The 22,492-nt window shown below is 45.3% G+C and overlaps 1 protein-coding gene across 4 annotated transcripts in view; it reads right to left on the reverse strand.

Moving 5' to 3' along the window:
- Positions 1–22,492, reverse strand: part of FSTL4 (follistatin like 4) — a 651,440-nt gene that overhangs the window by 453,323 nt on the left and 175,625 nt on the right. For 3 of the 4 annotated variants that reach the window (XM_047857699.1, XM_047857180.1, XM_047859176.1), the window contains one exon: positions 4,281–4,421. The exons of the other annotated variant lie outside the window; for it this stretch is intronic. The gene's annotated coding sequence lies outside the window, so the exon portion shown is untranslated. The remainder of the gene's footprint in view (positions 1–4,280; positions 4,422–22,492) is intronic. 4 annotated transcript variants of the gene reach the window in all.

Raw genomic sequence — 22,492 nt, forward strand, 5'->3', positions numbered from 1 at the left:
CCACAGAGCCTGGGACGAGGTGGATGCAAAAGGAATGCTCTGTAAACATGTGAAGCCTGGTGAATAATGGCTGTGGCATGCCCAAGGCAAGAAGCCAGCCCGGGTGCCTGCTTGAAGTCCTCTCACACTGAGAGTCCATATATTTTATGACCTCAGAGTGCTTCCTGGCACAGACTCCCCCCAGTGGGGATCCATTTCTCCTTTGCAGGTTTGTCAGTGTTTGGGTTTTCTACTTAGTTCTCAATGAACTAGCTATCATAGTTATAGCTCCCTAGGAAATGCCATCCAGTAACTCTGTCAGAGTTTTTATTTGCTTGGACAGATCGTTTTATTTCAGCAAGGTATTTTATTAGCTTAGAGAGTCATGAATCACTTCAAAGGTAGATGAAAGATGGCCCAAAACACACAATTTTGTATGAGATGTTGTTCTTTCTATGGAAGATCATGTCTCCTTGATTAGGGATTGAGACCACTTCAATTCCATGCAAAGGATGAAAACTGAATCCCATCAGCATATCCATGCACCCACCTGGCCAGAGCGAAGAGGCTGACTCTAACATCCATCTGGTAACCACCACTCAGGAAATCTTGCCATCAACAGTGTTGCGATGGCCCAAACGGAGTCATAGGAGGCCCCTGTCTGAAGCATACGCTCTCTTGGAACCAGACCACCCCACTGCCTAAGACTCCACAAAGTGTGAGAATAGCTTTGAGAAAAGAATTGTATTAGTTAGGATAGGCTCTGCTATGCTGCAGTAATACCTAAACCCTTAAATCTCAGCGGCTGAACCCAACAAAAATTTATTTCTCATTCACATCAGGGTTCCAATGAGGTGGGTCAGGCCACATTTCATGGTGACTCAGAAATCAACCCTATCCCCTTTTATCTTGTCATAGCAGGAAGAGGAGAAGGAATAAAGAATTCCTCCTTCCTTGTCTTCTTCTCTTCACTCCTTCCTTTCTTCTCCCTTCCGTCCTTTTTTTTTAAGACTTTATTTTTTCATGATATTTTTAGGTTCAGAGCCAAAGTGAAGGGAAGATAGAGATTTCCCATTGTAACCTTTGTTACAATTGATGAACCCACATTGATACATCATGATCACCCCAAGTGCAAAGCTCACATTAGGGCTCACTCTTGATGTTGTACATCCTATGGGTTTGGACAAATGTATCGTGACTATATCCATCATTATGGTATCACACAAAGTATTCTCATTGCCCTTAAAAATCCTCTGTGTTCCACTTACTGGTTTCCCCCCTGCTCCTGGCAGCCAATGATCTATAGTTTTGCCTTTTTTAGAATGTCATGTAGTTGGGATCATGCAGGTGTAATCTTTTCATATTTCAGTAATATGTATTTCAGATTCCTCCATGTCTTTTTATGGCCCGATAGTTCATTTCTTTTTAGTGCTGAGTAATCTTCTGTTGCCTGGACATACCATGGTTAATATATTCGTTCACCTGCTGAAGGACATCTTGGTTTCTTTCATTCACATTTTACTAATTCTGGTTAAAGCTTCTGCAAACATTTGTGTGCAGATTTTTGTGTGGACATAAGTTTTCAACTCGTTTGGGCAACTAGTAAGGAGTGTGGTTGCTGGATTATATGGCAAGACTATGTTTGGTTTTATAAGAAACCATTCTACATGTTGTATTTCTCACCAATTAAAAAAAAAGATAAATCACTAAAGGAATAGCTTGTAAGATGCAGCAGAGTCTTATCTGCAAGCGAACCAGTCAAGCTGCTCAGATATTATATTACACTATTATAAAACTCACGTTACAGTATCTTCAATGTAAAGAATCCTATCAGCGAGCAAAACACTTTTCTTTCCAAATCCTGTTTAATTAGGAAATTGATGGAAAATATAGACTTGTGTCCCCATAACTACTTTTAAAAAATGTATTTGGGAGCCTTCAAAATAATGAATTATAAAAGAAAGTGAACTCTGACATTTTCCCTTCTATTTTATTGTTCTCTATTCCCTGAAAAGCTTCCAACACTCTATTTCTATAGCTCAGAATAAGATGTATTTTCCCCTTAAAACCTGTAGGTATTATATGTAAATCACTTCACAGAAATAAATATCCATGGTTAAGGGATATTTAAAATGTTAAAAGCTTCTTCTCAACTGTTCAGTTTGAGAAAAAAAAAGTTATTTCCAGAACCCTGGTAGCTCTAAGCACCATTTCCCCCTTTCGTACCTGCACAGAAGAGCCTTCTCCTGCAATCCCTGTTTTCCTGGGCTGTTCTCTCTGAAACACCTCAGGTGGGGATCACAGTTTGAATTGGATTTTGAAGCAATTCCATGCTAATCCTTCCCTAACAGTGAAAACTTTTTTCCCTTGTATTCAGAATGAAAACACACAGCTGAACAAAGAAACAGAACACAATTTAAGAGAGTTGTTCCCATCCTGAAAACCATTTCTTTTTTTTTTTAAGTTTTACTTATTTATTTTGAGAGCGACAGCACAAGTTGGGGAGGGGCAGGGAGAGAGGGAGAGAGAGAATCCCAAGCAGGCTTAGTGCTGTCAGCACAGAGCCTAACTCAAGGCTGGATCCCACACACCATGACATCATGACCTGAGCCAAAACCACGAGTCAGACGCTTAACTGACCGAGCCACCCAGGCACTCCTGAAAAGCATTTCTTTAGTGCTTCCCTTTCCTTGCTGAAAACATGGGTAGAATTGTATTTTTAAAAAATCATTATTTCCCTGGGATCTGAATTCTAATCTATTGTGGTCCCTGGCCATGAAGACCATCAAAGTGCTAAAGATTCCCAAATGCCCATCTCCACCCCTGAGTTCTCCACTGACATAGCCAATTGCCTATTTAGTATCTGTGCTAGGTTATCTCCTAGGCATTGCAAACTGAGCATGTCCAAAACCTAGTTCCTGAGGGGCTGCAACCCTGCTCCTCCCCCCACTCCTCCATCTCAGTGAAGGGCAGCACTGTGATTCTGGTTTCTCAGGGCAAAAGCCTTGCAGTCACCCTTGATTCTGCTCTTACTCTCACATTCCACTTTCAACCCATCAGGTAAGCTCTGTGGGCCCTACCTTCAAAAGTATGTCCAGAATGTAACCTTTTGTTACCACTTCCATCATTATTACCCTAGTCCAAGCCACCATCATCACCTGCCTAAATTTTTGTGATGGACTTCTTTCTCCCTGAGTCTGACCTTGTCCTCCTACAGTCTCGTTTTAACACCACAGCCAGAATGGTCCTATTAAAACATAGAGAGGATCATGTCTCCTCAGTGCTCTAACGCTCCTATGGCTTCTGACGTCACCCAGCATCAAAGCAAAGTCCTTACAATGGCCCATAAAATTCTCTACAACCTCATCCCCTATAGGTCTCCTCAACTCAGCTCAGATGAGCAAGTTTGCTCCTCCAGCTCACCAGGCCTATTTCCACCTCAGGACGTTTGCACTGGCTGTTCCTCTCCTTGGAGTGCTCTTGCCCAGTTATCTTCAAGGTTCTCTTTCCTCACAACGTCTCTGTTCCAATGTCATCCTGACTACTTCTAGGTCCAACATCCTCGTTCCCAGCCCTCCTCCCTTCCCCACTGCATCTTTCTTCATATTACTCATCATCATCTGACACGCTTTATATTGCACATGTTTCTTATTTTTCCTTCTAGAATATAACCTCCCCACACACAGGGGAGGGCAGAGATTTTTATCTTTTTTGCTCACTTCTATGTGCACTCACTTAGAAGAGTGCCTGTAACACAGTAGATACTTAATAAATATTTGTTGAATGAATGAACAAAATTCTATTCAGTTGTGAATCAATATGTCCAGATTAATCAGGGCCTCATTTCACCTTTCATGCCTGACAGCTCATCTCACTTTCATATTTGTGTTGAGTGAACCAGTGAGTGGCCAAGAGGCTCTGTGTGTCAGCACTAGGCAAAGCTGTCCTAACTTGATCTAACTTTAAGGAATATTTTCAACATGTGAATGTATTTATGGGCTGTGTGCTACATCGTGGAATTTGCTCCTGAGCCGGGCTCACTGCACAGGGTCAGTCACTGCAGGCACCTTCATTCATTGGGGGAGGGATCAGCACAAGCCTGTCACATCAGGGACTGAGGGACTCCCTGCAAGACCACTTATCCTGTGGGAACAAAGAGCTGCAAATGTCAGAGGGTAGGAGTGATTCTGTACAGAGACGTGTGGATACCATGGAAATCAGACCCTTCTCCAACTCCTTTGTCTGACCAGGAGAGGGCTGTAACTAAAGATGTAGATTTGTTTCACTAAGTGCTGGCACACCTGTTCCTGCAGACGGGTGCATGAAGAAGACAGAAGCAGCTTCTCTCCTCTGCTGTAAATGCCACGCAACTCCGTCTCCTTCAGGCTCAGCAAGCTGCAGGCGTGAACCGGTCTGGAAGTCCATGAGGTACGCCCAGGGACCTGCCGAAACATGCAGGAAAGGCCTGAGTGGCTAGGGCTGTGCAAGCCCTTCTAACATACAGGTCTGGCTAACATGGCCTCATGAGCAACTGAAGACCGGATGGGCCTGGAGACGTTTGGGTCCCCTCTTGGCTGACATCCAGCTCTGCCTATGGCATCATCACGCTGGAGATGAGGCTGTGACTGTTGGGGGTGGCGTCAGCTGACACCAAAACAAATGAACATGAGCCCATCAGGCAGGCTGCCCTCAGACAAGACCCCCTAAATTCCAAGATGGAATGAAGTCTTACTAAATATGTTTCCAACAGAAAGGGCAAGAAATATTTCCAAGTTTCATTCACTCTTAGGAAATGACATCTAGAAAGAAAATGAATCAGATGAAAAGCAAAGACAAATTATGACATTAAGAATTCATTTCCATTTAACAAATTTGCTATTAGCATCACAATTCAGGATATTTTAATAATTAGAGAGTCATATAGGTGGCATAACTGGATGCTTTCCCGATAGGATTTAAAGAGCACCAAAAAAATCTCTTTTCTAAAAGGGCTTCTTCAATAGCCTAAGGTCACCCACTAGGGCTAGACACTGCTGACCCTTCTCTGGCTCCTCTTCTAAATACCCATTCCTGGGGAGGAGTGTTGGCCACTTGGTTCTTTCTGGCAAGTGTTGGGGGAGACAAGAGGGGGCCCCAAATCAGAGGCTGAGTATGGGAAGTGAGACTCCAGGCAGCCAACCTGCACCCAAGATTCTCATCCTCTCTGAAGTCTTCTTCACAGCCCTGGCCTGTTTCTACTGAAAACCAAAGTACTCAGGAGGACTATGCTTTTGTGATTTCACAGGAGGGATGTGACAGTCTGCAGTGGTATGGCATCAGGAAGGGCTACAGCATGTCTTGCCCTCTGAGCAGCTCCAGCCTGGGGCACAGAGGAGGACCCACTTGGTTCCCCTGCCTCTCTTCAGCCGGGTTCCTACAGGGCCTCGGGAAGATGTAAAGGTTCCTGTTATTGTGTTATCTCAAGTACCCACCCTCACACTTTGACAATACCAAGACAAGTCCGAAAGAGATCATCTCCAGATCAAGCAATAATTCTGAGGATCTGATTTCACCAGCCTGTGTCAGAGAAAGCCTAGGTATTCCTGGGACTAGAACCCCATCCACTCCATGCCCCAGGCTGATCTCCCCATTACACACAGAGGGACTCTGAAGTACTGGGCTGAGCTTCTCTGCTCTGAGTTAACAGTCAAAAAAAGCTTCCCATTCACCTCCCTGATAAAGGCTCACTTGCGGGCCTGATATACCTAGTTGCACAAGACCTAGGTCCGGCCCACTTTCAGGCCCCCTCCCTGCCCCAGCCCACAAGGTCCCTGTGTTCCAGCTAAACATACAGCCCCAAGGTGCCCAAGTATGGAGGAAGGACCTGGGTGCTCTCTTCGGCCAGGCACCCAGTCTCCATCTAAGGTCACTAGTAACTGAAGTTAGGGCTTCAGTCCTGCTTCTGAGGGTTGGGATGGAAACAGAAGAAGAAGGAGATGGGGATAGAGTAAGTTAAAATGCAGTAAAGGCTATTATTTACTGAGATTTGGCTGTTCTTCTTTAATAAATACGCCTCATATCGCTCCAAGCCTTTGGCTGCTTTTCAGAGTTCAGAAAGAGTTAATTTTGACAATTTTTACCAGCATTCTCATGGCTTTTGTGGAGGAGTAGATCTCCAGAAGTCCTTGTCAAGAAGTGCTCTTGCCAGTGAATTGATTTTTGACAATAGTGCAAAAGCAATTCATCGGGGGAGGGGTAGTCTGTGTGCAAATGAAATCGAGCAATTGGATATCACGTGACATTATTCAACCAATAAAAATAAAAAGAACTTTGGTCCATACCTTGCACCGTATAGAAAAATTTAAGCCAGGTGCATAGCAGACCTATAAATATAAAACCTAAAGCTACAAAATTTCTAGTAGAAATCACAGCACAAAATCTCCATGACCTTGGGTAAAGATCATAGATACAATGGTAAACATATGACTCTTAAAAGAACAAACTGACAAAAATTGGATTCCTTCAAAATTAAGAGTTTCTGTTCTTCTAAAACACTATTAAAAGACAAGTCACAGACTGGGAGGGAACATGGAAATCATGTATCTTACAAAGAACTTGTATCCACAATATATAAAGAATTCTCAGTACAAACTCTCAAACAATTTAACTTTAAAATGGGCACAAATCTGACCCGACATCATCTGGAAGACGATACAGGCATGGCAATTAAGCATTTGAAAAAAAATATTTAACATCTTGAGCCATTAGGGAAATGCAAATGAAAACCACAGTGAGATACATTACACACGTGTACCATGACTATAATTTACAAGACTGCCATACTGAGGGCCAGGGAGGATGGAGAGCCACTGGAACTCTTAGCTACAGTGAAAAATGTTAACTTATACAGCTCTTTTGGAAAAAGAGCTGGAAGTTTGGAAGTTTTTTAAAAATTCAGGGGTGTCTGAGTGGCTCAGTCAGTTAAACGTCTGACTCTTGATTTCAGCTCAGGTCATGACTCCAGGGTCATGGAATCAATCCCTGCATCAGGCTCCACATTGACAACACGGAGCCTGCTTAAGATTCTCTTTCTCCCTCCCTCTGTCCCTCCTCCACTTGTACATATGCTGGTGCACTATCTCTCTAAAAATCAAAAACAAAGAAATTTAAAAATATACCTATCATGTGTCCCAGCCACACCACTCCTAGGCATTTAGCCAGGAGAAATAAAAGACTTGTACTTCAATATTCACTGCAGCTCTATAGGTAATGGTCCCAACCTGGACCCAACCAAAATATTTGTCAATAGTTGATCGAATGAACAAATTTTGCTATATCCATGCAATGGAATACCATTCAGCAATAAAAAGGAATAAAGAATTGATAAATGCAGCAATATGGATGATCCCAAAATAAATATGCTAAAGCAAAAGAATCTAAACAAAACAAAAAGTTCTATGAACTATATGATTCTGTTTGAAATGGAAAGCCTAGGAAATGCAACTGTATGCTATTTGCTCAACACAAACCTCAGGGGCAGAGAGCAGAAAGTATTTGCATAGGATGGGGCAGGGGGTTGACAGGAAGGTAATACAAATGGTCCCCAAAAAAGTTTTTGGGTCATGCATACATTCATTATCATCATTGGTGTAATGATGTCACAGGCATACACATATGTCAAAACTTACGTTTTTAAATATGTGCACTTTACTGTATGTCAAGTGTTCCTCAATAAAGCCGTTAAAAATAATGAAGCTTGGGGCCATAGGTCAAATCAGTGTGCGGCTATAAGATCTTTTGTTACAACATGTGAAAGAATAAGCACACATCCCAGTAGAGTTTTCCAGATGAACAAATGGGCTCTAGGAAGCTTAACGGCAAGATCCTACAGAAGCCTAATCTCAACACAGCAGTAACTCTAGAAAGAGAGGTATACACTGAGATAATTATGAGTGTGGCTCTTCAGTGTGAAGATTGCTATCATAAAATATATAGATACTCCATAATGTTGTTAACATGAGCTGTACCACTAAAGTGCTGTGAGCCTGGGCCAATAGGAAGTAAGGCTATTCCAAATGCAAAAAGTCTTCTGTATCCCTGACCTTCACTGCCCAGGACACAGGCTAAGGAAACTTCTGAGCTACCAACACAGACCTTTTTGGAGTGTGATAGAAAAGAAAGCATGCCTCAGAGAGCATAGCCATGGGTCCAAATGCTAAAGCCAAGAGCTATGGAAAACAATGAACTGGGGCAACATTTTCACAGAGCAAAGAATCATGGTCAAATCAAGGAACACTCCCTGCCCCAGATTGGAGAACCCAGGCAACTTTACTGCCCAACTTTACTTTCAGAATTATTGTGGATTAGTAGCTACTCTGTTTTGGATGGGAACATTAATGGCCATTATGCCATCCTGTTATGCTGTCCCTGCTCTATCACTGTACGTTGGGGGTGTGAGAGAAAGATCACTTGTCTTTTTTGTTCATTAGGTCTCCATATGTAAAGTGTAATATCTGGGGTTTATGTAGATTATAAGATCCTGGATTTTGAGCATTATGACCTAACTAGATAACAAAGGGAATGAGTCTATTTTGCATGTAAAAAGGATGTGAGTAATTTTGACCAGAGGGCAGACTTTGGTAGACTGATTGCACGAATGGCCCCAACTCTGTCTCCACAAGCTTTTTAGTGTGGGTTTACAGCTCTGTCCAAGATGTGGCACCCATATCCACACCCTTTCATTCTGGGTCAATTTTGTGAACGTGCATTGCTGGCTGATAAGATGTAGAAGACGTGATTGGCGTGCTAGTTCCAAGCCTTGGCTTCAAGACTCCTTCTTTTCTTTTGCTCTCTTTCTTGGTTGCCTGAATGCACCAGGAAAATAAACCTGGGCTAGCCTGCTGAAGAATGAAATACCTCATGAAAGATGGCTGGGGACCCCCAGCTGACAGTCAGACAACCTCCAGAAACAGTCACCAGGATGACCTACAGTTAATCACACAAACTGGAGACAGTCAAACTAAGACCTGAAAAACTGTCTAGATGAACCCTGTCTGGATTGTTAAACTGTGAGCTAAATAAGTGCTTGTTTAAGCCACCACTGTTTGTTACACAGCACTAGGTAACTGATACACATGCATCATCTTTTGAAGTCCTCACAACAACCTAGGAGATGGGTGCTGTTATTATCCCTATTTTAGGGAAGACTAAAATACTAACACAAACAACACTAAGGTTTAGAGCAAGTTTCATAGCTATCTAAGCTCATACAGGTATTGCAAATGGCTTTTTAGCCATCTGTTTTCCTGTTCCCATCCTCTTTCTAAGCACTTCGTGGGACTGAAATCTTGGGACCTGATTTGGACAACAAAACTCAGGTGGAGGGGTGCCTGGGTGGCTCAGTCAAGCATCTGACCTTGGCTCAGGTCATGATCTCATGGTTTGTGAGTTCGAGCCTGACATCGGTCTCTGGGCTGACAGCTCAGAACCTGGAGCCGGCTTCAGATTCTGTCTCCCTCTCTCTCTGCCCCTCCCCTGCTCATGCTCTCTCTCCTTCAAAAATAAATAAACAATAAAAATAATAATACATAAATAAATGCTCAGGTGGAAGCAATGTGTGTCCGTTCCAGGAGAGAGAACATAAGAGAAAGGTACGATGTGCTACATTCCCTCCCTCTTGCCACAGAACTCAGCTATGCACCCAGCAGAGAATGCTGCTAGGCAAAGCATCTAGGCAGAGTGGAGGAGAGCTGGGCTTCTGCCTCCCGTCTGAAGGTGTCTGGCAGAACGGGCTCAGAGCAGACCCTACCAGCCTGGCCATAAGCGTGGGGCAGTGGGCGGGGTGGGGGGGGGGTAGGGGAGAGGCAGTGGAGGGGTCCCTCCAGCATCTTCTGTCTGTGCTTCAGGAGGCTCAACAAGGCACTGGGAAGCTAAGCAGTCCTGGACTGTTCATGCAACCGGGGGTCCCTCCCATGGTTGGGGTGTCTCCTCCCACCTCAGCCACCCTAGTGTCTGCACACAGCTGGGTCTTCCTCCTCTAAAATTAGCACAGCTTCTCAGCATTCCTGCCACTTGAGCCTCTTCAACTCAAGTCACCAAGATCACCTGATTAACCAACAGAGGCCCTTAATTTGACATCTCAAGAGGTCCATCAGCCACTGGGAATTCAAATTCAACTCATCAACCTCCACGCTGAATTCTCCAATTTAAGTGAATTTCCAGATACCAAACTTTAATTCCATGCAAATCAACAAATGCTTATCTAAGGCCTATTATGTGCACAGAGCTATGGCCAGGAAATAAATAAAACATCCTCTCTGCCTCCAGGACTTGCAATCTAGTAAGAGAGGAAGATATAAGTAAAAGGGGCCGTAATTCAAGGCCAAGTTTGATAAGGGCTGGAAGAGAGGGACAAAGGCAGTAACAAAACAGGGTGGGTGAGATTCAAACTCCCAAGTTCCTCTCCGTGCCAGAACTTTCTGGTCTATTTGTGCTTTCACTATAATTTTTCTACCATGCAGTTCTTGCTTTTGTCTCAATAACAGCGTTAGGAACCTAATAAAACTTTTATAATCACTATAGCAGTAATAACAGTGCAAGACAGTGATACAGCAACAACAGATGGGTGTTGTTGGGGGATGGGTGGTGATGGCCCCAGAGCTCCCGGTGGCTCTACCGTGAGGGCCTTCCAGCTGTCTCTGTGAGTGAAAGGCTTGCACATTGATGTCCATGGACTCCTGCTTCTATCCTACTACCTTCCAGCACACACACTGTCCTGATACTCAGGAATGTTCTGCCTTGCCACTAAGTAAATGCATCAGCTGCATAATGATAATTTGTCCTCCATGAGATATTTTCCCTCGCGCACTTCAAAGCTTTCAACTATCTTTTTAATGGTGGAGGTCACTGCAGTTCTGGCCTTCAGATAAAAGGGTGCCATAGTGTTATCATTTCTACTACCACTGGCAACTCTAAGGACCCACCTCACACATAAAGTAAGGAAAAAGTCCTGCATATACTGCAATAAATAAGGAGAGCAAACCTCTACTAATACAGATCCCATTAACACAAGAGAAATCTTGACAAAACACATGGAGAAGGAAGCAGTAAAGACCAAGGAGCTTCGTGGGTGTGAAATAGCAGAGACCTTTCTCCTTCAGCTGCCTGGAGGTCACAGATGGTATACACCAGAATGCCAAGTCTGGCACACGGTGCTCAACAAGTGCAAACTGAACACACTTAGAGCAATTACATGAGTCGTGTGGGTAAAGAACAGGGAATGTGCTCATAGGCATCAGGGGAGAAAAGGGAATATTCTTCTGGACATGAGCTGGTGGATTTCTCATTAGAATCACATATTCATTAATTTAGCCAAGAAATCTAGTCAATACACATTTATTGAGCCCGTGGCATGCTTCAGGCACTAGTCTAGGTAGCTGGCTTACTGCAGTGAGCAAGCCCTTCTGGAGGCTGCGTTCTGGTCTGACACAGACAGTGAGGCCGCAAACCTAAAACTCAGGCTGCGAGGGGCGCCTGGGTGGCTTGGTCGGTTAAGTGTCCAACTTCAGCTCAGGTCACGGTTTCACGGTTTGGGAGTTTGAGCTCCACATCAGGCTCTGTGTTGACAGCTGGGAGCCTGGAACCTGCTTCAGATTCTGTGTCTCCCTCTTTCTCTGCCCATCTCCCACTCATGCGCTCACTCTCTCTCTCTCAAAAATAAAAACACATTAAAACATGTTTTTTAAAAAATCAGGCTGTGAGTCCTATGAAAAAAATCAAACAGGGATGTGATGGTACCTGGGGGAGTAGGTCTGACTAGGGGGTCCAGGAAAGCCTCTCCAAGCAATGACACTGAAGTAGAGACCTGAATGATTAGCAGGTTCTTTCCATGAGTTCTAAAGGAAAAGCATTAGGGCAGAAGGAACCGCTTGCACAAAAGCTCTAATGTGACAAAGGGCTTAGAATGAAAAGAGCAACATGGAATAATTTAAAATGGAAAAAGGATGATTTTAAATTGACAGACACTCAAAGGTGTTATTTGTGTCAGCGTCTCCCAATCACTACATGAAGGAGTGAACAGAAGTCACCATTCTAAAGCCTCTCATTCCCTGAAACCCAGATGGCGGTGACAGCATGTGGGTCAGAAAAGACTGGGCCTCCTGCTCATGCTGGACCTCAGGCAAGTTGCTCACCTCTCCATCCCGTGTTTCCATCTGAAGAAGGCTAATGCCATTGCCCCACAGGGGTGTTGCTAAAGATCATATGAGATGATTTGTTGTATCAACATTAGAGCTGTTTGCTGTCAGTGTCCAGCCCTATGCAGAGCCTGGTGACAGGAAGAAGAGGGTCTCAGCTACCTCCTTTGCTGGGCCAATAGAGAGCCCTTTGTCACGTTCATCCCCAGGACCTGAGACGTGACCCTTAGAGGCTGGTTTGCAAAAGAAGCCCATCACCCTCACCCTAAATTGGCCGGGACTGGGAATGCATAAAAACAAGAAATACACAAAAATTGAGTGGGGGTGTCAGTGAAAAGACACTCCTGATCTAAGTGAATCTCAGTGAGCATCTCAACTGGCAGCAGAGGGGCGGAAGGAGCCACCCACATTTGCCAACAGCCTCCACAGTGGGGAGCCCTGCTGTCTGGCCTCAAGGCCTGGCAAAACCCCAGCGTAAGCCCCAGGAAGTCTGACAGGCTCTGGGACCAGCTGGGATGGCTGAAGCCCCAGCCACCCGTGGTGACTTCCCCATCCAGACACAGCCCCTTCCAGGCCCAGATTCCATGACCGGGCCCCAGGGGAATGGGGGGCCCCTCAAATGTATGAATGGATTAATCATCATGTTTAATGTCTACTTGTCCACAGTATATGAGGCAGGTGGGGACCACAGCAAAATACAATAATAGGGGAGGGCATCAATATCCTTTCATCTTCTTTGTTTTCCAAGAAGTATCTTCTCCTAAGGATGTCTGAGAGATATTCTAACACCGAAATTCATATGAATAAAACAAGGTTTACATTTTTTTTTTTTTTTTTTTTTTTGCTATCTTATAACCCCATGGACTAACACCGCCTTTGGGATTTTTCTGGATACTCTTCAATCACTTTCAGACAGATAGAGAAACCTTATAACAATGCCTTTTGTTAAAAACACTTTAAACTGCATGTATTCTTAGCTCTCCAAAAGTAATCCCGCTTTTAACAGGACTTTTTTATTAATTAGTTTCTCCTTTCAAGATTCCAGCTCTTCAAAAATGCTTTGAAATGTAACTATTCTCCCCACATTTTTCTTTTTTCTTAGGAAAACCTTCTCCTCAGCCTTAGAAAGAGTTGGATAATAAGCAATTTGGAGCCTAACAGCAAAAAACATTAGTATTAATATTGCCAATTTTCTATTACATGAAGATTCAAGAACACCATGAGGTTTGGATTTTGACTCAATCTACAGGCTCAGATGTTTAAAAGACAGATTGTTCTTTTGGGCTGCTTCCGATAAAACTGAGTCAAGTTTGTGTCAACCTGAAAATTAAATTGTGATTATTGCCATAATGGGAATTTCTTATACTCGTAAGCCAGTCCATTATCAGAATCTGGAAAGGGGGTTGGGAGTTTGTATCCCTTTACTTCTCCTGTCTAATTCTGTATTCTGTTTAGACTTCTGATGTTAATAGTTTAAATTACTCAGAGTACTTTTCCACCACGAGGGCTTCAGTCCTGCCTCCAAACATCTACAGACATAATGATGTGCTTTCCCAAATGCCATGAGAAGTTTTATGAACTCTTTTAAAACCCTTCCCCGGAGAAGGTGCATTTCATAGAGGAAAATGTCATGTTTCATTAGTACATTCGTGCTCACACAAATTTAGACTTCGGAAAAGATAGTGCTTGTAAAAGTAAAACCAAAATTGACAAATTGTGCCTCTGTTGAAAAGCTGAAACCCTCCAATGGAGAATCATTCTCACACACGTCAGCCTGAATTTATAAAACATTTACTTTGCCCTCAAATAAAAATTCTTCTGCTGAGATTCTTTTCCAGGGAGGCAATCTAGACACCCACGTCCTGAGGCCTGGAGGTCATTGAGCTGAATTCCTTAGGACCTGAGCAGCTTTATCTACAACTTGAGCTGTGCACCAGGGACATGGATATGGAATCAGGAATGCCCTCTGCCCTGGCAGCCCACAGGACTGCATACTCATAACATCCAAGGTCTCTGCCACACAGGGCCCTCAGAGGGAGCGGCCCATTTAGAAACCAGAGGAGTCTACTGTGGAAATGCCAGTAGCTAAAGAGCGAGGTGGATCCCACCCAGTGGAGACACCAACCACAGGCTTGTGAAATGTATCCTGCCAGTAAACAAAATAAAGCTTCATAAATAGAGATTTACATCCTTCATTTCTGATCCTAGGGAAGTATCCTCTTTGGGCCCAAGCAGACTGGGAATAAATACAGATGAGGAATGGTCTACCAGAGCATTAAGACCTATAACTTTGGACTCCAAAGACAATTCGAATCCTGAATCTGCTACTTAATACTTCAGAGAATTCGGTCAAGTTACTTAATCACTCAGAGGGTCATTGTGAGGACTGAAGAAGATGTTGCGTTTATTCACTTATTTCGTAGACAAATAACTACTGAAAACCTACAACAGGGCAGAGAGTATTCTAGATGCTGCCAAGACAGCAGTGAACAGAGCAATACTCTCCTGGAGCTTACGTTCTAATGCAAGGAGACAATTTATTTTTTTTTTTATTTTTTTTTTCCCGATTCTGTGCCTTTTATTTACTATTCAACCTTCCATATGTACACCCCCCCACTCAAATTTCTTTTTTTTTTTTTTTTTTTATCATTCCAAATATTTTTATTCAAATACATTTTTTTTTCATTTTTTTTTCTGAAATTTATTGACAAATTGGTTTCCATACAACACCCAGTGCTCATCCCAAAAGGTGCCCTCCACAATACCCATCACCCACCCTCTCCTCCCTCCCACCCCCCATCAACCCTCAGTTTGTTCTCAGTTTTTAACAGTCTCTTATGCTTTGGCTCTCAAGGAGACAATTTAATGTGACAAACAAATGAACATAGATTATGTTGGGTGGGGACAAGTACAAGGAAGAAGCATTTTTAAAGGATCACTCTGGCTGTTGTGTCGAGAACAAACGCTTGACAGGCAGGGGTGGGAGACCAGTTCAGGGGCTGTTGTAATAAATGATTCAAACAAAAGAAATGATGCCTTGCAGGGGTGGAGGGTAACAGCAGAGGACTAAGAGCTAGTCAGACTCTGGATTTATTTTGAAGATGATGATGATAGCACTTGCTGAGGGCTTGGAGGTGGACTATAAGAAAAGCAAGGATAATCCCAAGATTATAGATCTGAGCACAAAGGCATATGACCATCTATACCAGTAACTCACATGGAGAAGCCCGGGGGAGGGGCAGGGCTGTGCATCAGCACATGGAGGGGGAGGGGGAGGGGGGATCCAGAGCTCAGTTTTGGACGTGTTCATTTTGAGAAGCCTATCTGAAATCCAAGTGGAGCTCTTGAGTAGAGGGTTGGTTATGTCTATCAGTGTGGATTTCAGGGTGAGAAGGCAGGGATGGAGATAAAAATTTGGGAATCCTCCCTGTATATAAGGTATTTAAAGCCCTGAGACTAAGGAGATCACCTGGAGATAGAGGGAAGCTATGGAAGAAAAGGGAACCAGGGAATAAGGCCTACATGAGTCAACATTCAGAGGCTGGTGAGAAGAGAAGGAGCCAGCAAAAGAGGCCGTGAAGAAATAGCAGGGTAGGATCAGGATAGGGGGAGCGAGTGGAAAACTAAGAGTTAGGGCATTTGTTAAGACAATGCCCAGAAAGGCTGGGATTCTGACTTACAGGGAGCGGTATGTAGTGTGGATCAGTAACCAATACATGATATTATTTCCCCCACAGCCAGAATATATGGGTCTGGAATCAAAGGGTAGAAATGAAGTGGCTCTTCTCATTACACTGAATAATTCATTCAAAAAATTTCTCTTTCTACCCTTGTAGATTTGATCTCTGCTGTTCAGAAGTCATAGAACTCAAGGGAAGAATGTCCACCACAGTCGCAACGATGATGCCGCTGAACCAGAAGGTGAGGCAGCTCCTTGGCAAACGAGGCTCTCCTAGAACTAATAGAACACTGGTGGGCTGGGATTATCGATCCTGTTGGCTGAGGGGAAAGTGTGTCCTAACTCCACAGAAGGGTAGGAAATTCTATCTGGAATCAGGGGATTCTCTGCAGCACTTCTTGGTACTTCCACGTCTGCCCCAAGGTAACGGAAAACTACTATAACCGAAAAAGACAGGACCCTTGCGGATTAACACCTTCAGGAATTAGGATTTGGAACACCCATCCGTAAAAAAGCCCAACTAGTTGAAGGCAAGGGAATATGGGAAAGACAGCAAGAGAAAAGCACTATATTTATCGGGTGCCTGGGTGGCTCCATTGTTAAGCATCTGACTTTGGCTCAGGTCATGATCTTACAGTTTGTGAGTTTGAGTCCCATGTAGGGTAAGCTTGAGCCCTGCTTCAAGTGAGCCCTGCTTCTCTCTCTGCCCCTCCTGGGATTCTTTCTCTCTCTCTCTCTGCCTCTCACTCATTTATGTTTGCTCTCTCTGCCTCTTGCTCACTTATGCTCTCAAAAAAAAAAAAAAAAAAAAAAAAAAAAAAAAAAAAAAAGGAAGAATTGTATTTATCAATTGTGGAGTTGTGACCGGTTACTGAAACACAAACTAGAGCAGCTGTGCTTATTTTCCTTCCTGCCTCTTTATATGTATACATAATAACTACTTTCATCTTTCTTTGCTCTTCCTTCCCATATTTTAAAAGCAGAATTACTAGTGGTCATTAACTTCAAAATTTAGCCTTTACAGCATGGATAGGTGAAATCATAACTGAATTAAAAGACTAATCAGTTTTGCCAGGTATGGATACAGCAACTGTTAAGCTTCTGAGTCTCCCCCTTCTGGGGAGAGAGCACAGTCATTTGTACCGAGGACAATTGCAACTTGTTAGGGGAGCACACAAGTCATGCAGAAGTTCACAAATGTGTACGTGAATTTGTGTGTGTGTGCGCGCACATGCGTGTATAAGTGTGTGTGTATGCTGCATTACCAAAGGGGTGGACTGCACCAAAGGGGTGCCAGCGCTTGGATGGGAGACTACAGTGCCCCTGTGCCTCATGGATTCCTGCTAGGTTTTACCAGTGGAGGCGCTAAGGAGAAATGAGAAGGCTGGAGGAGGAAATTTCTTGTTCAGGGCAGCCTGACCTGGTAATAGCCTTCACCTTGGCAGTGGCCATTGATTCCAATACCATTTGAGCAGTGTCCCTCCTCAGATACCTGAGCCCCAGCCCCACAAAGCCTACTCCAAGCCACCAGGTTCTCACAGCCTCATTTTGTCTCCTATGGTCCCCAGCCATGGGGATCCCAGTGCCTTCTGCCATTACAATCAGTAGAAACACAGCAAGCACAACACCCTACTATGGTCTCAGTCTCCCTGACGGGATCCTAACTGGACTCTGATGAGAGGAAGCCACGGTCAAGTTTATCAAATGTTGCTAGAGGGCAGAGCCTCCACTACTGGATCTGGAATTCTGGGGCCAAAAAGCCTTTCCCTAGAAAAGTGCCAATAAATGGTAGCTGCCACTAGTGCTATTATCATTGTTGTTATTATTACTTTCATCCTTGAGATAAGCTTTGCCTGGTCTCACCTCATAGTGCCATCAGACTGGCCTTTAGTGATCAGCCCCCATCAAGCAGGATGGGCCGTCATGGCATGTGTGGCCCAGGTGAAGAGAAGAGGGTACAGACAGGACTGCAGGCAGGCCTCTTATCCTCAGACCCACGTAGCCCAGCAGAAGGAGAAGCTGGTGGTGGCAGGGCCGCAGGACCCTGTTCAGAGATTTACTAGAATACTCAGCGCAGAGCTGTGCTCAGAGCTAAGATTCATGACGACGGGATGGTAACGATATACTGCTGGATCCCACGGGGGAAAGACACAGGCAGAGTCTGGAGGAATCCTTGTGCAGACTTTCTATGAGTTCTCCCTCCCACCAGGCTCACCAAGAGCTTAATCTTTCCCCACTGAGGAAGATGAGTATCCTGTGTGATGTCTCTGCTCTAGGAATCTTATTGAGAGCAAGGTTTTTAGCGGGGACTGGTCACACAGACTCCTTCTGTCTAGCCTGTACCAAAATTCCACATTCCTGGGAGGAACCCAAGTGTTCATCACAAACCACACTGGCACAAACACCCCAGGCACAGTAAGCCTCCTTCATCATTTAAGGAAAGTTCCAGATCAGTGTGAGGAAGTGTTGACCAGCCAAGTTCCCAGGTACCACCCAAGTACAAAAATACAAGCTGGGCTTTCTAAGGATAGCAGGGTTGGGCCTGCCGTGTTAACTCCTTTCTGCAGTGGGAAGTGTGATGCCTTGAACATGAGGACTAGACCATGTTCTTGAAGTGGTTCTCAGCAACCTGGGCACCCAAGTTCTTGAAAAGCCCTGAAAGAAAGGCTTGTCCCTTGTGCAGCTGGAAGGGGCCTCCGGGGCACAGGCCCAGAGATATAAAAGGGACTCGATTAACTCCAGGCCTCACATGAGAATCCCTGGAAGTCAACTCTGAGAGTGCCTGTAGGAGGATCCCAGTCAGTCACCTATTTGCAGAACAGGTATCCGCTCAGGTCCTCAGTGGGTGGGAGCTGCCCTTCCCCACAGGAGCTCTCTGCATGTAGGCCCCTGCCTGCCTCTTAGCCCCAGTGACCCCCTCAAGCCCCAGGCCCATCCAGATTCTAGGCCCCACTTTCCTGGACAACGGTGATAGCCCTTCATCTCTACCCTGGGCACCCTGCCTCCCTCATCCTCAAACCACATAGTTTCCTGCCTCTACCTTCCCAAGGGTCTGCCCTGGGGGGCAGGGGAGGAATCCTTGTGCAGGAGAATCCTTGAGCTCTCCCTCCCAACCAGGTAAGATACATGCATGGTCATGGATAAGACTCAAGAGAGCTCAGAAAAAAAGTCATGATGGTGACCTGAGCTGGAATGTCAGAGTAACAGGTAGGAGTCCCGTTTTATTTTGATTCCATTAATCATAAGTCTGATCACTTTGAAAAACTTTTCTTTGCTGGCTCACCACAATCAAAGAATCCCAGAATGCATTCCACAAAAAGAATCCCAGAATGCATTCCACAAAAATGGCACAGATTTTCAGGCCTTCTCGCCCATCCACCCACCCACCCATCCATCCATCCATCCATCCATCCATCCATTCACATTTTCATTCATTTATTCAACACCTCTCCCCACCCCCACCTGGGAAACAAGGATATCTAGCAGGTACGTAACACCTGAGCATAAGGGCAGTAAGTACAGCTCCAAACACAGGATCCTCTCCAAGGAGGTGGCCCTCATCCTTCCAGCCCCACTTCCTCCAGGCAGACTTCTGTGGATGTCTCTCAACGTAAGTGAGCACATCCTACCCAGAGTTCCCCTGACACACGGTCCCACTTCTTAGAGGATTACCGGATCTCATTCTCTGATCTTTTTTCATCCAAGGTCTCACTAAGGACAAGAAACAACTGATGATTATAGGCAAGCTTGATTCCCAGTGAGTCCTCAATACACAACAAAGGAAATCCTCTTACCAGCCCCACAGGAGAAGTCCCCACCCTTGTCCCACATTCTGAGAGGAACGGTGGACACCAAGTGACGCTGTGATCTGCTTACAGCAGAATAAATACTGCCATCACAACGCCCACCTTTGCAAGGACTCACAGAGTTCTAGTCCCTCCGCTGATAATGGCATGTGCATTAGTTCCTGTTATCCTCATAAAAGATACTGTTTGTCACCCCTATTTTAAGCCGAGGAAACTGAAGCTCAGTGAAGGCAATGATTTGCTCAAGGTGACATAGCTGGTCGTGGGCAGAGTCAGAAGTGAACCCGGATCTGTGGGACTCGAGCTAGAGTCCTTCCTTTCGGGCTGTGGCCTCTCTAGAGAGGCCCGGATGTCTGGAGGAGGCAGGGGCAGCCAGGGCAGCTGAGGTGAGCTCAGCACAGGCATACCCCAAATGAGTGTGAGTCTAAGGTAATTTTCATATGCCTCTGGGGTACAGCACCAGTCATCCGGAGCAGGGCAAATGCGGGATGGCCAGGCAGCAGGCGTGTGCACCAGCCGCAACCTCAGCCTCCTTCTAGCTTTGGCTCCAGCTGTCAATCTGTCCAGGGACGGCAGACCCCAACCAGGCCGTGACAAGTGGTCGCCTATCCCCTGCTTTTCGGAGTAGCCCCTGAATGACGGGACGCTTGGGCCAGGAGGGGTAACAAAAGCAGAGCCAGGCTCCGGCCACACAGACAAATGTTGGCCAACCTCAGTGGAATAAAAGGTGACTATTGCACCCCTTCCTGACTCCAACAGCCCCGAGTCAGATGTTTCCCATATGGAGCCAAGGGGGAGGATTCGGCTATGGCCCCACCTGGAGTCTGTGATGGTTCCCGGACACGTTAATGTGTACTAAAACCAAATGTAAGAGTGATCTACTCTTTGAAAATCAAAGGGGAAGCTGTCTGATCATCCTGTTACTGAGGGAAATGAAGAAAAGTCTTGACATGACAATTGTCATTGATAACATGTGGTACTTGACTCAGTGTCCCTGGGGTTGATTATTACAAAGTGTGATTTTGGAAATGCTACTAATCAGAAGGAGGAAGTGGCCCCCCTGAGAGAGGAGCAAGGCAGGGTAAAGTTCCCGGAGCCGGTAGCTACTGTGTTAGAAAATGACCAGTTTCACCAATGACCCGTGACCTGCCGCAGGGTGGCCTGAGTCTCTGAAGAATCCAGCATTCTAAACTCAGACTTGGGTCCCTCTCATGTAAGAGAGACTACAGGGAGCTGCTCCTTGGCCCCGGTGGAGGCCAAGGCCAGGACTACCTCTAGAGCTGCCCTTGAATCAGACTCAGGGGGTGAGATCAGCATACCATGCACAGGAAATCAATTCTCAGCATGGAAAAGGAGACTTTTGCTAATGGGTCCATGGAAGAGAGGGCTTAGCCCTGCTTGCAGAGGAGACAGTGGGCATGTGAGACTGTATTTTATGGTATAATGAAAGGATCCCCACCCCTGACACACACACACACACACACACACACACACACACACACACACACACACTCCTCCTACCCTAACTACCATACTCTGCACAAAGAAGGCCCACCCATAGTTTTCTGTCTGGGAATGAAGGGATATGGCAATTCAGCCCTTATACCAACATGACCCTCATAATGGCTCTAAGAAACTCTCAATGCAGTGAAAACCCTTCAGGGGAAGAAGTGTGAGTTCAGCTACCCAATCAGCGGTCAGCCTCCCAAATACGAACAAGTATGCCCCCCTTCTAGCTCCCAACTCCCTAGTCTGGCCCTAATCACAGCACCCGACACACTGCATTTGTCATGGACTATTTTGCTCTTTGGGGGCAGGGACTGCCTCAAATTAATGGCTAAATATAGCATAAGCCCACGAAGAACCTAAGTCCTTACAGCCAGACACCAGTGCTGGCAATGTGTGCAACCGTCCACCTAAAGAAAGCCTTTAGGGGCGCCTGGGTGGCGCAGTCGGTTAAGCGTCCGACTTCAGCCAGGTCACGATCTTGCAGTCCGTGAGTTCGAGCCCCGCGTCAGGCTCTGGGCTAATGGCTCGGAGCCTGGAGCCTGTTTCCGATTCTGTGTCTTCCTCTCTCTCTGCCCCTCCCCCGTTCATGCTCTGTCTCTCTCTGTTCCCCAAAAAATAAATAAACGTTGAAAAAAAAATTTTTTTAAAAGAAAGCCTTTAGAGTAACTACGCTGTCCCGTTCCACGTGTCTGGGTGATGACAAACAGTGGCTGGCTGTCCCATGGACAGAACTTCTGAGAACAACACAACTGGAGCACCACTGGTCACTGCAGCCATGTGACTGGAGCCCTGAGTTTCATGTGCCTCAAGAAGCACCGCGTCCTGACTGCCCACGACTGCCCTATCGCCTGCAAAACCTGCGCCCAGCCAGGAAAAGTAGGCTGGTGGGGTGGCCTCCTGCAGAAAGAGAATGGGGAAATGCAAAGTCCTAGGTTTAACCAGAAATGCTGGTGCCCTGATAGAGAGATCGGGAGACAGCCTCCCTTCCCTACCATCCATGTACTGATGTTGAAGCCACCAACCCTTCCACCTGAGTAGCTAATATCAAGATAACCTTTGAAGAAAGGTTTATTTAGCCTTTGGAATGTGGTTGAAGTCTTTGCACAGCACAGAGAAGTAGAGAAACGAGATTTGACAGGGTCCATATTTCCCAAGTATTTTCTAGGCGTGTCTGCTGAGGTTGGTTAGAAGCACCAGGTACAGAAACATGGCCAAGGTTTGCAGATCTTGAGACCAGGCATGGGAGGACCCTAATGAGAAAAGATGAATGTTATATTTGCTGTGCAGGGAGGGCACCGGTGGACAGTTACATCTGCCATCCCCTAAATTAGAGCTATTTGTTCTCA

Source organism: Prionailurus viverrinus, chromosome A1 (assembly GCF_022837055.1).
Source record: "Prionailurus viverrinus isolate Anna chromosome A1, UM_Priviv_1.0, whole genome shotgun sequence".
NCBI classification, from domain to species: Eukaryota; Metazoa; Chordata; class Mammalia; order Carnivora; family Felidae; genus Prionailurus; species Prionailurus viverrinus.